The sequence below is a fragment of the Apis dorsata genome, unplaced genomic scaffold, assembly GCF_000469605.1.
Source record: "Apis dorsata unplaced genomic scaffold, Apis dorsata 1.3 scaffold_429, whole genome shotgun sequence".
Lineage (NCBI taxonomy): Eukaryota > Metazoa > Arthropoda > Insecta > Hymenoptera > Apidae > Apis > Apis dorsata.
In genome coordinates, this window is record NW_006263682.1 from 731,883 (window position 1) to 746,882 (window position 15,000).

The 15,000-nt window shown below is 44.0% G+C and overlaps 1 long non-coding RNA gene across 1 annotated transcript in view; it reads left to right on the forward strand.

Moving 5' to 3' along the window:
• Positions 1–9,485, forward strand: part of LOC116186110 — a 48,972-nt gene extending 39,487 nt beyond the window's left edge. Inside the window, exon 3 of the long non-coding RNA XR_004151054.1 lies at positions 9,042–9,485. This is a non-coding gene — a long non-coding RNA (uncharacterized LOC116186110). The remainder of the gene's footprint in view (positions 1–9,041) is intronic.
• Positions 9,486–15,000: the final 5,515 nt, after the last annotated feature.

A 15,000-nucleotide genomic window follows, 5' to 3' on the forward strand; every position in this document is an offset into this window, starting at 1 on the left:
CGTCGTATCGTCTGCGTACGACGATAAGCACGACGATGCAATCGTGTTTATCGCTTTTCTTCCCGACGTCTTTTCGTCGAGGAGTTGCGTATCAATTTTTATTCATTCGGGGGAGAGGAAAAATAGCGAGAGAGGAAAGGCGTTTATCGCGAAACGGGGACGTGCTTGACGAGCAGATCGACGGTCATTAACGACGAGCCAATGGCCTCCGTGCACTTACGTTTCAACAATTCGATGACTCACTTTCGCCGCCGCATGCACATCGTTTCCATGCATCCGTTTCTTTCATTCGTCGAGCTGACGCGGTGAATTCGGAGGACAATTTGAACTCGAGGTGTCGTTTTTCGTAACCGTAACGGAAAAACTTTCCTCTCGAACTTCCGTGTTCGTCACCCCTCCTCCCCTCCCATCGGCCGCCCATTTAGGCCGCCGATTCTCGAATCTTTTTTCACAAACAATGCTACGCGACGAACACGACGAACCGTTCGATCGAATATGATGAAACGAATTCGCGTTAATCGCGAAGAGGGCGCAGCGTCGTGGCTGTCGATGAATCCGAGTGCGGAGACTGCCCACGTCGAAGCCGCGTACCAGCGTTCGATTGTTGCGTTGCGATCACTTTGATCCACGCGACGTGTCGGCTCGCCAGACAATAGGCTTTACCTAATGTCCCCCATCCCCCATCTTTGTCTTCCATCTCGCGAAAGGTCGTCGCCTATTAGCACAACGATTAATTAGTATACGTTATTGACAAGCTATGTCACCTCTAACTCCGACTATTAAAATAGTTTTGCTACAATTGATGCATGCATCTCGTCTCGTCAATCTCTTTATTCGTATTCTTTCCAAAAATAAAAATTCCATCAAACTACCTGTACTATGCGTTTTATGTTGTAAAACATAATGACTCATTTGTCAATTGTCTCGAAAATTCGTCGACTTAATTCTCGATGGAACGTTTCATATCGATACGGAGGGACACCGATTTGCGCCACATCCACGCGCTCTCTCGTTGCGTTGATACAGATTACGCGCGAGCGATTCGCGTCTTCTCTCTCGTTATCGAAAAACATGCGCGATTGTAGGCGGCGCTTACATCTTTCCCGCGTTACGCCTCGTATTTTTCCGCTCGCGGAGGAAGAACCGATCCTCGATTCGCGGCCAAACCATTCTTTTTTCTCTTTTCTTTTTTTTTTACACCGCGATCATCTCTCCGATCCTTCGGGTTCCACTCGCTCGATATCTCCACCCGATCCACGCGCTAATCCAAGGCCAACTACCATCCGCGATAACTTCTCCACGTACTCCTCCTCCTCCTCCTCGCGCTTTCCCCCCTTTCCATTGTGGAGGAAAAAAGTCGTCGAGTACGGCCGGTCACGTACACGAACACGGATTAAATAATTGGGCGCAAGTATAGTCGGAACCCGAGCGAACAATCGTCTATTATAAAACGGAACGATTGCCAAGATTCGTCATAAATTGTCTACAAAAATTATGAATATATATATATATATATAAGGTAGAATCTCTGTATAACGAGACTGTATAATACTCTCGTTGTTGCAACAGAGTTAAGATAAAAATTGTCTCAGGATGCAGGACACGTAACGAGTCGTTGGACCGAGCATCGATCCGTGTCGATGCGCGCTCTGAGAGTCGCGATTCAGAGGATCCAACAGAGGAATGTCCATTTCCTCGCGGTTTCGTTCCGTTTCAATGAAACGGTCGAGTCTCGTCCTTCTCGTGACGTTCGCTCCTCCAACGGCCGCGCATACTACCGCCACTATAAATACATCGTAACGCGACACGAGCGAGGGTCGCTTTGCGTCATCTCCACCGCTGCTCTCGTTCGTTTCGCATCCGGATTGCTCGCGCAGCCGAGCATAATCGCGAGAAGGAACGCGAAGAAAGCGGGAAAAGGGAGGAGAAAGAAGGGGCGATCCGTGCACGCGTGTTCCTCTTACGTATGTGCTCTCTTACACGATGCACATTGCACGACCTTGCGAGCCACGCGCGAATAACGGGCTGGGAGGAGAAGAGGTGTGCGGGCGCGTCCGGACTGCGCATGTGCGTGTGCGCCTCGCGTAAGCGCGTGCGCGGTCACGCTCGCGCCTCGTTTTCCTTCCTCTCTTGGGGAATCCGGCAAGAATTACTCCCGCTGGCATAATTAGATCTCGTAACGGTGGCCCTGGCCGTTCCTTGTAATTTATTCATCGAGCAGAGCCGCTCGATCGAACGATCTTTTGTTTGATGACGTTCGCGACACGAGTGAAAGGTTCGATTTCGAAAGGTTTCGCGATATCGGTTCATTTTATTCTTTTATTTATTGCCGGTTGATAGCGGGATATTTGGCTGGGTTGTTGTATCTTTCTTTTTTTCGTTTTTTTTTTTTTTTTTTTTGGAAATGTACCAGACGAGCGGTGCATAAACATGAATCATTGAAAAATGTTCAGAAGTTTCCGATAGATCTAATAATAAATCGAAGGTTATATCTGCACGCGTTTGATAAGGTCACAAAAATGATAGAAGACGACGTTGAAAATTCTTACCGTTGGGTTATCGATTGTTTATCGACGTTTATCGTTCTCGTACGATTCCGTCTATCTGTGACTATCGTCGGAAAAAAAAAAAAAAAAGAATCAATTACGTTGCTCCAAAAAACTACCAAGCATAGTGGCAAACAATTAACGATTACGGTATTATAATGACGGTCGTAAATCAATCTTAGAAAAATGTGGAGAAGTTATCATTTCTCCGCTTCTGTTTCCGAGACAAACAATTAACGATTATGATATTAACGATAATCGTAAATCAATCGTAGAAAAATGTTGAGAACTTATCATTTCTCTTTCGCTTCTCTTTCCCCGGTTGATTTCTTTCACGTTATCGTGACCGATTAAACCACTCTTTCCACGAGGATTAAAATCGATTCGAACGTGTTGGTCGACGAATCCAACGACATTTATAACTGATAACGATGTACCAAGAGACCGGTGTACATCGATCTTAAAATTGGACGAACCGGGTACCAATTCGAGCGTCCTAATCCTCTCGACTATGGGGTCGCGGGCAGAAAGGATCGAGCGAAAAAGCACATGTCGAGGCGTGCGATGATGATCGGTAAATATCGTTTATCTGGCCAATGAAAACAGACTTGAAGTGTAAACATCGTTTGTCGACGCAGACTGTACGCTCGCTGATTCCCGCTATCTTTGCTAAATCACTCGGAATTATCGATCTGTCGAACGTCTTTGAACGCCCGTTTCCGGATCTCTCGCCGCGATTTCTCCTCGAAATCGTAAGGAGACGCAATATGGATCGCACGCGACCATAATGTCGTACGGGCCTCAACAACTCGGCAACTAAAACTTAAAGATAGTCTCGAAGTGTTACCGATAAAAACATGTGTCGCGCAAGCGTTCGAGATCGCTTTAATCGGTCGTCATGTTAGAAAATTGAAGTGGAAACAGGGGAAAGAATGGAATTATTTCTCCGTTTCTAGACCGGTAAACACGGAATAGAATAAAAACATCGAGTGGATCGGTGTGCGATCAACGCGCACCGTCTGTGACGATAAAAAGTAGCACGCGAGCTCTTTTATCATTTTTATTTCTCCCTCCGTTATCTCGTCTCGTTATTTCTTCCACTCTTACATATCTAGCTATCTCTTTTTTTTTCTTCGCCGCTTTAATCGTACCGATTCGTACCGATTTCTGCGCAGTTCGTTATTAAAATTCATTTGCCACGATGTTCATCCTTCCAATTTCCAATAACCTATCGAAAATTGTACGCAAAGTATATACGAACAATTCCGAAAAAAAGAAGAAAGAAAAAGACGAGGATGACGAGTTAATGGTGTTGAGGGAAAAAGAGGCGAAAGAATGCGTCGCGTATCATCGTCGTGACCTCACCTCGATCACTTTTTGCCTCGTATCTCTTGACCGGAAGAGAGCTGTTTGCACGCGTCATCAAGGTATTCTGATGACATGTCACAACAATCCTACGATCGAAAGAAATTCCGCGATAAATAATCCTTCGCAACTATCGACTTCGAATCGTCGATTCGATCTTTTTTACATCTCTCGCTTGTTTGTAATTATCTCAGGGATATTTGACCGATCGAAAAATCCTTATCCATCGAAACAAATAGAAATTGGAAAGATAAAAATTGGAACGAAGCGGAGGATCGAGAGTTTCTCGTTGTTCGTCCTATCCTCGTGGCTCACGATTTGCTGCCATGTTCCTCTCCTACGCTTCTTCGTATCTGGTTGACCCACTTCCACAGCCACGAACGAGAAGCATTGGAGAGCTAGGGAAAGGATCGAGAGTGGTATAGTACATCGAAATCGTTCACTCGTTCGCTTCCCTGTCCCATGTTTTTTTTTTTTTTCAGATAAAATTAAACCCGTAAATATTCCTATTTCATTCTTTTCTTTAATCTCTAAACGACTTCGAAACGAAACTCGTCTCTATTTTCTTGTATTATTTTATTAATGTGGTGTTTCGACGATGAAAAACGACAGAATTGTTTGTCGATTAAACAAGACGAGTAACCTAAATAAGAGCGCGATTCGGATCGAGGCCCAAGGACGCGTGTGCCTGTCTGTTTTTAAATTGCATTCGTTAATTTTAATGCAACACCGTCGTGCACAGTGTCGGATTCCGCTGATCTCGACGCAAATTCGCCGCCCATCGGGCTGAAACCACTCCTCGCGATCGCGATATCGATCACGAATTACGCTCGTTGCTCTTGGATAGATAGATTCTCGCCGCACGATATTCTTTTAAATCGATGGAAAGAAAATTGTTTCGAATAAATATAAACGGAGCATCCTTCTTCTAAACACGTCACTGGAGGAGTATTAAAGTTACATTTAAACTCACTCGATACGAAGGAAATATTAATAAGTATATATATATATATAGGAAGAGATTTCGAGCCCTACTTTCTCGAGAGAACCTTTTCTTCCCGAAGCGCTTCTTCATCGCATCGACGTGACCGGAAGCTGTCGGTTCGAGAGCTGCCGCTAGTAGAACAGTCGAGGACGGAGAGCATTAGTATTCCTGTGGAGGCTCGCGGTCGGTATAAAAGGTGTCTGGGCATGTTCTCGGTCCCCGGTTGTGTGCGTGTTGCGTGGAACGACGACCACGTATGTGCCCATGGACACGTGGCCGAGAAGCGCCAAGTGGATGCATCGCGTCACTCGATCCACGTACGCTCCTCGATCGAGGCTTCGCTTCGCGTAAAAAATAAAAATAAAAGAAAGGAAAAAAAGAGAAAAAAATCTTGTAACTGGATTGCTAGCGTGCATCACGTCCTCGAAAGTGCCGCCGCGACGAAGCCACGAGTCTTTCGACCCTTCGCGGTCTTCGCACGAGCGAAGGTAGTTTGCTAAGGTGTCGAATTTTAGGGGATCGTTTGCGGTTTGGGATTCCATCGGGATCGTTTACCTTGCCGCGATCGAAAAAGACAATTCGATGATCTGTACACGAGAATTTTATATTTTCGCGATTTTAATCTCGAATATTCGATATTCGATTCGTTATTTAAATATAATTGAATCCAGTTCGAGAGTCTTTTGTTTCTGTAGAAAATTTTCCTCGCTTGTTAAACAAATGATTCAATTCGATTCTATGCATCGATAGATCGAATCTTCGTTTTCGAAATTTCCTTCGTTTCTTTTCCTGTTAACACGTTGACTGCCACGCGTATTTTTAACGAAATCTCCTTCAGGCGCCTCTGTATCAAATGTACTTCTATCGATATTTTAGTATAATGTCTCGCATCATTTGTTTCCATCGCGTCCGTCAATAGAAGTATTGATAATAGTAATTGTATTGACAATAGTATATTGTATTGAATAGTAATATTGATTTATATTTTGGATATTTTAATTTGGATTATAATTTGGATAATACTGTTCTTCGACTAGTCGTAACAAATATATTTCTTAGTTGTGTGAATTTCGAGAAAAACGAATCCACCGAGTTTATTATTTTTCGAACGATGACTCCGTTGTCGAGAGTTGGTACCGATTCGTTGGTAGGTTCGTAGAGCCGATGGAAACGAGGGGAGGGGGCACGATAACGATCGCGAAGCTCGCGGAGAGGAAGATAGGATGATCCAGGCCACTGAAAAAGGAAAGTGACTGCTACCGTGTTCGCCGGTAGGCAGGTTTTACCGTCGTCATTATGCAATAATTATTATGATCGCATTGTCGTCGCAGCCGCCGTCGTTATTGCGACAGTGCAGCCACTGCCCGGTTATCTATCCGTAATCCTGCTCGTTTGATCGTAAACAATTATCCGCGCAATTTGCGCGATTCGCGAAATTTCGAATCGGGGCCGAACCCGATCGGGATTACCACGCCTAGGTTTCGCTCTAGGTTTCTCCTTCGATTAATTCCAGTTCCAAGGAGTCACGTTTACTCCGTCGTTCGCTTCGCGGAAAACGGACGTTTCTTTGTGCGTCGCGTTGCTCGGGAAAATGGAATTATGGTCGCTATTCGCTGACGAGTCGAAGAACTGAATCGTACTGGAACTAGTAAGTGAAAAAAAACGTGAAAAAAAATGCGCGATCGACGAAGGGGGATCTCGTTGGGCGAGTTGGGTCGATCACGAGGCAAGAGGAGGATCTAGAAATCTCGAAGGATGAGATCTGTTCGTCCTTGCTCGTGGAATCCGGGAAGTGGTTTCGAGGCTGACCATTTCTCTCTGTGGAAAATTAGAAGCGTTCTCTTGCGTGCGCGCGAAACCGGTCCTCTTTTCGTCGTGGCATTTTTATCATCCTTCTCAGACCGAAAGGTTGGTTGGTTATATAATTGGGAAGATGCAGAGGAAACGGGCCGCCACGAATCACGCCTGAAACGTTCGAAAAGCGAGAGAAAACAGAAAGGAATGAATAAATATATATATATATATATATATATATAAAACTTTGTATCGCGCGATCGAATATGGGCAGGTATGTAGGAGTGACGACAGTTCGATGACACGACGAAAGACCAAGCTGTGCCACCATGAAAGAGCGAAATTTTCTGTCGACTCGGCGATATCGATATTTTGTTCCACGCGCAAAAAAAAAAAAAGAAAAAAACGACGTCACTGATGCACCCGTGCACAGTTACCAAGTCGTAATGCACGTACGGGACGATTTATCGCGATGCTTTGTTTCGACCTGCGATCGTCGATTCGTGGAAAGAGTACCGTCGGTGGTCAGACGCGTGTCCTCGTATATTCGACCTTTTCTACTGTCAAACGGGCGCGCGACGTGTCATAAATTGCACGAGTGAACGAGCCCGACACAACGACGATTGTACGCTCTGCGTGGCACGTATCTAAGAAAAATTTGCGAACGCATGAATAATATCGATAATGATAACTTCACGATCGGCCACTTTATGGTTGTTCAAAACCTCCGCCTTACGAAAGGCTACTATTATTTTCCTATATGTCGTTCCCGCTAAGATCCAAATAAATTAGACCGTTTTTTTAGACCTTTGCAAAGCCCGCACGAGCTTTCGAATCTTTTATTTATTTAAAGGATAAAATACGCGCGACATTTCAAATTTTTCGCTTCGTATTTGCGAACAGAAAATATTAGACGGTACATAGACGGTATCGTCTTTAAAATTTTCTAGAATATCGTAAAGATAATAATCGTAATGCAAATTAAACGCGTACTCTCAGGAAAAAGACGAGAGTTGCCAATGATTTATCGAGGATAGCGGCCGATCGGTAAGAAATGGCCTCGCCGCACTTTCGCTTTCAACTCGGCTATTCTTCTAACAAGGTACGTGCGATGGGTGCTAATCGTTGCCAGTCGCTGCATCATCCGATGTTTCTAATAAGGGGTGAACTTTAACAGGCATGTACACGTGCACTTAGAATCGAGAATATAATTAAAAGTCGTACCGCGGGGATGCATAATCGCACGACATTTCTAATTAATTATCGCGTTCACGCATCGCGGCCGAGGAACACGAACTTTGTTATTGCGCGTTTCAACTAGCCTAGTTGTAAGCCGGTTTGATGCGTTCCCGTTTCGTAGTCGAATGAAACGTAAATAAACCGGGTGTTCGTAAGTTCGACTCGGTTTGAAACTTTTCTATTTGTTTTTTTTTAACGAACCCGCTCCTTAACCCGTGAATTTTATTGCTCGTATTTTTTTTTTAATTATCCATCGCGGGGATGCCAGGGGTGTGGATAAAGGTTGCCCGCGATCAATCGTCCGATCAATTAAGCCCCGTTGTTCTTTGGTTAGTCGGAGTGTTTATAATAATCTCGCGGTGCACGCTTCGCTAACCAATCTATCCTCTCTTTTCCTCTTATTCTTTCTCTCTTCTTTTCTCTCTCTATCTCCCAACCGGATTACGCATAGCTCGATCAGCGTAGATTACGCCGTTTACGACATACACATACGCGAAGCGACATTGAACTACGACCCGGCTAGATGACCCGACTTCCACCATGATTTTTTGACGAATTTTTTCCAACCACGACTCCTCTTGACAAGAGTCTATAAATTTTATTTGATTTAGAGTTGTTATAACGATATTTCGAAATTATTTTTCTCTTTTCTTTTTTCTTCAAGGAATAAAAAAGATCCAACAACAATATTGTCCCTAGGATTTTCTAGAGTTCCCTAGTAGATATGCGTAAAAATTTTATTCTCGTCAAAAGTTGAAAAAAACGAACGTCAAATTTTTTTTTTTATTTGCGTTTTCTCGACGATCTTGCGAGTCGTTCGTCCCCAATAAAATCATCGAGCCGATCATCATCGATGATCGGTCGTTGAACGAAAAACGCTCTCGTTTATTCCCTCGGCCGGTCGGAAAGCCAGCCGAGAAAACAAACAAAAGCTATGCTCCCGTGAAACATATGCCGAGGTACTCCTAAGCCGTGCCAATGCTCGGCCGTACGTGTACGCGAAAGTTCTGTCGAAACGACGCCTTAGTCATCGTCCTTTTCCGGAGGATATAGGTATATATATTCGATAATACTAATCCGCGGCTCGTACCGTCGCTTTTGCTTTCTTGCAGCGCAGTGACCTGATTCCTTGCATGCAACGGTAAGAGTGTTTCCAGAGAGTGGCGCAGGGAGATGGAAAGAGAGAGTTGGCGGGGAGAGGGAGCGAGACGGAGCAACCCGCGGCCACTCTGGTGAGAAGAGGAAGGAGGCGAGAGGGAGCGAGAGCACGCCTCGTGACACGTAATACCCGTCACGGTAATAGTGGTACGATATTATAGCACCGCTAATGTCATTCATTTGTGATTTAATGGGAGAAGTCTCGACCGCAGTCCATAGGAGGACAACGACTGTGCACAACTGGCTGTCGAATCGGAGAGAACGCCGAATCGAATCACCTCGCGAAAATCGACATTAATATCGCGAAACACGATACTCGCTTTGCTCGATCGATGCGATCGATTTCCTTCTATCCTATTTTCTTCTTTCTTATTTTTTTTTCTCTCTCTCTCCCGTTCTTTGCAAAATTTCTTTACGAATTCGTTTCATTCGTCCTCTCCATTATAGCTTTTGAATTCGTGCGAATTCTGGATAACCGAGGCAAGCATTTAAAGTTCATCGAATTTTAATCGATCTCTGGATCATCCCCGTTTGATCATCGTCGAGACTCGCAAAAAGATGCTGTTAAATAGCATCGACGTTAGACGTTCTAATAAGCTTCATACGAGGATCTGGAGCCTCGTTATGCCGGACGTTTCATTCACTTTTTTTCCGCGGTCGAGGAACGTGGAAGGAATTCTCGACATTCGCCGTACATGTGTTATACAGTGGCCGGCGCTGTGCGGATTCTTTGGATCCGTTGGATCGGTTCGCCAAGACGCGGCTACGTACTCCAGCCGGTCCTAGCATCTCCTCTCTTTATGTAGGTTATCCCGGTTATGCTAGTTACGACGGCCTCTTAGAATTTAGGTTGACCATATGGCGAACGGAATCGTCGCATTTCTTTCTCGCTTCGGTTATTAATATCGCGCCTCGCGCCAACTCCGAATCGTCCGTGTATCGCCGAGCTTCTTGCCAATCGAATCGATCGACGTTGATCGACGATATTGCCATTGAGAACGATCCATCGATCTTAACCGCGTTGATCTTTTCTAACCTTCTCTCTCTTTCTCCCTCCCTCTCTCTTTGTCTCTGTCTATCTATATATCTATCTCTCGACACGGAGCGAGCACAGTTTCCGTTGATTCATTTTACTCACGGTTTTATGGGCTGAAAGAGAACTCGAGAGATCTCGGCTGCTATAAAACAAACACAGAGTGGATTTCATGGAAACCGCGTATCGCGAGGTTTCTGCGATTGTTTTCGATTTTTCCCGCCAGTGTGGTGGCGCCTGTCGAGCAACGAAATGACAATCCGTGTTTGATCATCTGTATTTATATCGTGCGAGTGCGTGCGACGCCTGTATTTGGACGGAGATAGAGCAACGCGGTAAACCCATTTGTCGACTCATCAAATTGTAATTTACACTTGGAAGGGAGGGTGTCGTCTTTGCGGTGCCGGTCCATCGATCGACCGCCGCGACCGTACACCGTTTCGTTCTCTTCACGGGAAGAACCGCGATAAAAATAAATTCTTCGCTTCCTCGTGCCTCCGCCTGGATGCGTAAACGCGTTACGCACCGTTTTTTTCCCGTATATCCGACGAATGAATCGTTACCATTATATCATTATACGTGTATATCTGGCTTCTCTCTCAAGTCGCATCGGTGCATCGGTATTTCTCAATTACAGATCACCAGATCATCCTTTTTCCCCGTTATTTTTCTCTCGTTGTATTAAACGAGGGAAACGTATCGGGAGCGAAATCAAACGAGTTATTTCGCTTTGCCATTTCCGTAATTTCGTAATTAAAGAAAATTTCCAAATCTGGCGTATATCACAATAGGGACACGAGGAACGACAAATACGTCTATTCCCTTCATACCCGTCTCGAGCGAGGGAAGAACGAGGGAAGAGCACCTCGGGCGGACAATAGAAGAAGCCGCCGAATTATTCGGTGAATTGGTGTTTGATTGGCATCAGGTGAGGAGGGGAAGGCGCGTTTGAGCCGCGTCCCTGATGCGTCGTACGCGTCTAATATAGCAATGCAGGCGTGGAATATAGGTCGCACGCTAGAACGCTCTTTTATATATGCCGCCACACACGCTCGTGGGTCGGTGGCGAAGGTAGACGTACGCGCGCGCGCCAACGTGGACACGAGCGAGCGCGTGCACTACGCATCGTACGCGTTATGAATTCGTTGGTATCGCGATTGTGCGACGTACGATCGACATAAATCGATCAACCGCCTCCATTCGATAGGATCGATAGGTGATCTGCTGCCTTGCTACTCGAGAGAGAGAGAGAGAGGGAAAGAGTTTTCCTTTTTTCTCGAGCGGACGAGAGAAGAGTAATAAAGGCGGGGGAATAGGGAAGGGAGGGAGCGAACGCAAACGGTTTCAATCGTGGTTTTTACGACTAATAAGCGATGGCGAACGAAACGGATTGCGACGAATCTGCCTTCCTGTGCTGGTGGCAGATTTTCTAGGCGCAGGCCCTCGCGTCGACGCTGGGCAAAATAGAGTCGGCCGCTTATTTTAATTCCCGCAGAGTTCCGCACGTACGTCTACGACCCGTTACGGCCGGCATAACAATGCATGACGTAACTCTGGGGTCGAATCCTCCTTACCTCCTCCGTGCAACGATGTTACAGGAAAGTGAAACTCTCGGAAACCAGGTCACACCCACATCGTGCTCGCAGCAGTGAACCGCGATGCCGATCTACGAGACTCCCCTTTTAACTCCGCGCTGCCAAGATACTTTTCAATCCGGCCCGAGGGAGCAACGTACGGAGGGGAAGGAGAGAACCTCTCTCTCTCTTTCTCTCTCCCTGTTTCAAAGGGTCTCCCCTGCTCGTACAAACGGATTTTCACCAGTTTTTTCAACCGAAGTCTTTCTCTTTCTCTCTCTCTCGATTCGATGTTGCCTTTCGTGTAGAGTTGGTCGGACGATCTTTTATGTCCTACTTAAAGGGTCGGCGGAGCAATAAAAGTTCGAAGGTTCAACGAGATGATATTGAGAAGGAGTTGGAGAAAAGGTAATTAAAAGCGGATAGGAACGTGAACACTTTTCGAGGAATTTCTTAGGAAAATTTAATCATCCTTCCGAGAAATAATCACACCGAGGGTATTCCCATTTCAATTTATAACACATCGGAGACCTTGGCTACACGAGCACAGTATTATTCTGTTTTAGTGGAATAACAAGTAATAACAGGTGTTGCGATGTTTCCTGATAATTCGTCAAGCATATTTCATCGGCTTTCGCTGGTATTATAATTTTTCCAAATCGATCTGTATATATATATATGTGTGTGTGTATGCGTGTGTGTATGTATTTTATACGCACGTTTTTCCTTTATCTGATATCACGAGCTTAAGAAGCATACCGTTCAAACACTCGTGTTCAAACAAGACCGAGACCAAGTGTGAATACGCTCGCTTGTACGCGTTCCTCTTTGATCAAGGGAAAAGAAACGGGTGCGTGGGTGAGAAACGATAGACCTGGCCCTAACCCATATACTCTTGCAGCCAGAATAGAGAGCGAATAACGAATAATAAATGGATAAACAATAGTAGTACAATCCGTGTAGCTAATAATATTTCAAAAATTCGAGTGTCAAAAAGAAAATCCGTGGAACTTGTGATCGACGAAAATTGTTCGAATTATTTGAAAATTTCAAGATTCCGTCATCTTCCAGACGAAATTATAATCGATTCCAAATTTTTTAGATTCTTCATTTGTTCATCGAGTAATCCGTCTTGAAGAATTTTAAAATGTTATTCCCCTTATTCTTGTGAAATGTTACGTGTTTATATTCCAAACTCTTGAACTCTGATTCCTCGCTCGTCATTGATGCGAGTATTCGAATTATTCGACTTTGAGAATTTCAAAATGTCATTCTTGAATGTCAGTCAGCCACCTTCAACACGAATCTTTAACATATTTCCTACGTGTCGAGTCAATGGAACAGCGAATCACGCCGTTCTTCTCACGGCTATGCCGAAATCCACTCTTCGACCGTGTATTGGTTGGCATTGCTCGCGTCTAAAACTAGCGACGACCGCGACATCGTACACGTAGACAACTCGGCGTCAAAACTCGTTGCATTATGTCACACTTTTAACGCGGTACACAGTATCACGTACACCTGTACAACTGCATACACCTGGACAACTTCTAACCGTTCGACGGAAGCGCTGTTGTTCGATCCCTATTTTCCTCGAAGATGATCGACTTCTTGGGAACGATTTCTTCGAATCCGAAAAGAATACGCGTATATATAACTGGTATCTCATATCAGGTTCTCCATTACGTAACGTTTAGGATAATTAAAGTATCGATTAGTCCGCAGCAGGTGTGTCAACGTTACTCTCCAACGTCACGAAACCAACGGAAAGTCGCGCCTCGTTATTTACATCGACGATGGAGTAAAACGTATATATATCGGTGCTCACTCGTTCCTCAAACGTTTCCCTCTTTTCAAACGATCGAGGAAATACTTGCTTCGTTCTAAGAAAGTTGCGTTAAGCTCGATTGTTTCTCGATTGGAATATCTCGTTGTTTGATTTTTGCAGCGTGTGGCAGTCGTATTTCGATATATTTAGATCGCGGTAGTTCTAGCCTGGGACAAGTTGACGTAAGCTAACGACTAATTATGTTACCCTCTGGACTAGGAAGCGAATCTGCCAAGCGAATCGTAAATTTTCCATCTTTTATCCTCGAGGTTAAGGTTCTTCAAGAATCGTCGATTTCTTATCCTATAGAGTGTTTCCTTCCGTTTTGTTAAAAAAAAAATTTTCAAAAAAAGAAAATAAATAAATAAAATAACGAAAGATAAGCGATCTATTGGTATCTCGCGAGGAATGAATTTGTATTCTTAATTACTAGTAAATATATGGAATGGTTATTCCAGCATTGAATTGCAAATAATGTCTATTTATCATAATGTGGATAAAGTTGCAATTTTTTTCCATCAGTTTACTATATAAAACTTATATCTTTGTATGTTTTACTGAATAGTAATCGCAGTTTGAAAGGAAGTGAACACGCGTGCGTTAAATTGCGTCCAGCAAGTTGGAAAACCTGTTGATCGATTCCGAGCCACGTGGATTAAAATTATTCCGCGCTATTTTCTCATCCATCTCTGTAATTTTTAATACGAATATATTTCAAGAAAAACTTAAAGAGAGAAAAAATAAATAAATAAATGCATCTGTAAAAGAAAAAAAAGAAAAAGTAGACGTCGACGCTACGTTGAAACGTAGCGTTTCGTCATTTCTTTAACATACTCTACCGTGAAAAATTCGTTTGTCCAATTGCATCGTGCGTACCGGTCCGCTTCCGGGTGCAATTTCACCCGGTGCAGCGGGGCTCGCACATGTAAAGTCGAGATCGTCGAGCACGCAGCACGCTCGTATCCTGTTCCGCCACGGTGCAAAAAGAACGATCGTCACAATGGTGTTAATCTATTTATCTGACTAACAACAAACTTATCTTCTGACTCATTCGCCGACGGATTCGCGCGGTTCAGAGAGACGATTGCTTTCCGCTCGCGCGCCCATCGTCCACGACTACGCTTGATTTTTATTCGCTCGATTAATAAATCAACCAAGCTTTTTTTTTTATCGTCGCTTTTTTGTAGAGTAAAGGAGAGTAAATTTGTGAATACTCTTCATTTCTTTTTTTTTTTTTTTTAGATCTCGCGATTTTTTATGCGAATTGCAAGAAAATTTCTTCCATTGTAAGATAAAAATGTCTCGTCATGATTGTACTTTGCAGAGAAAGAGAGAGATGTAGAAGATTGATGGATTGGTAGAAATATGTATATTTTAAATTGTTTTTGTATAAGTATAAGAACAATGATAAGAAACACTTTGTTACACTTTCTCAATATATATATATATTTTTCTTTTTTCGATACGAATTTGCACAA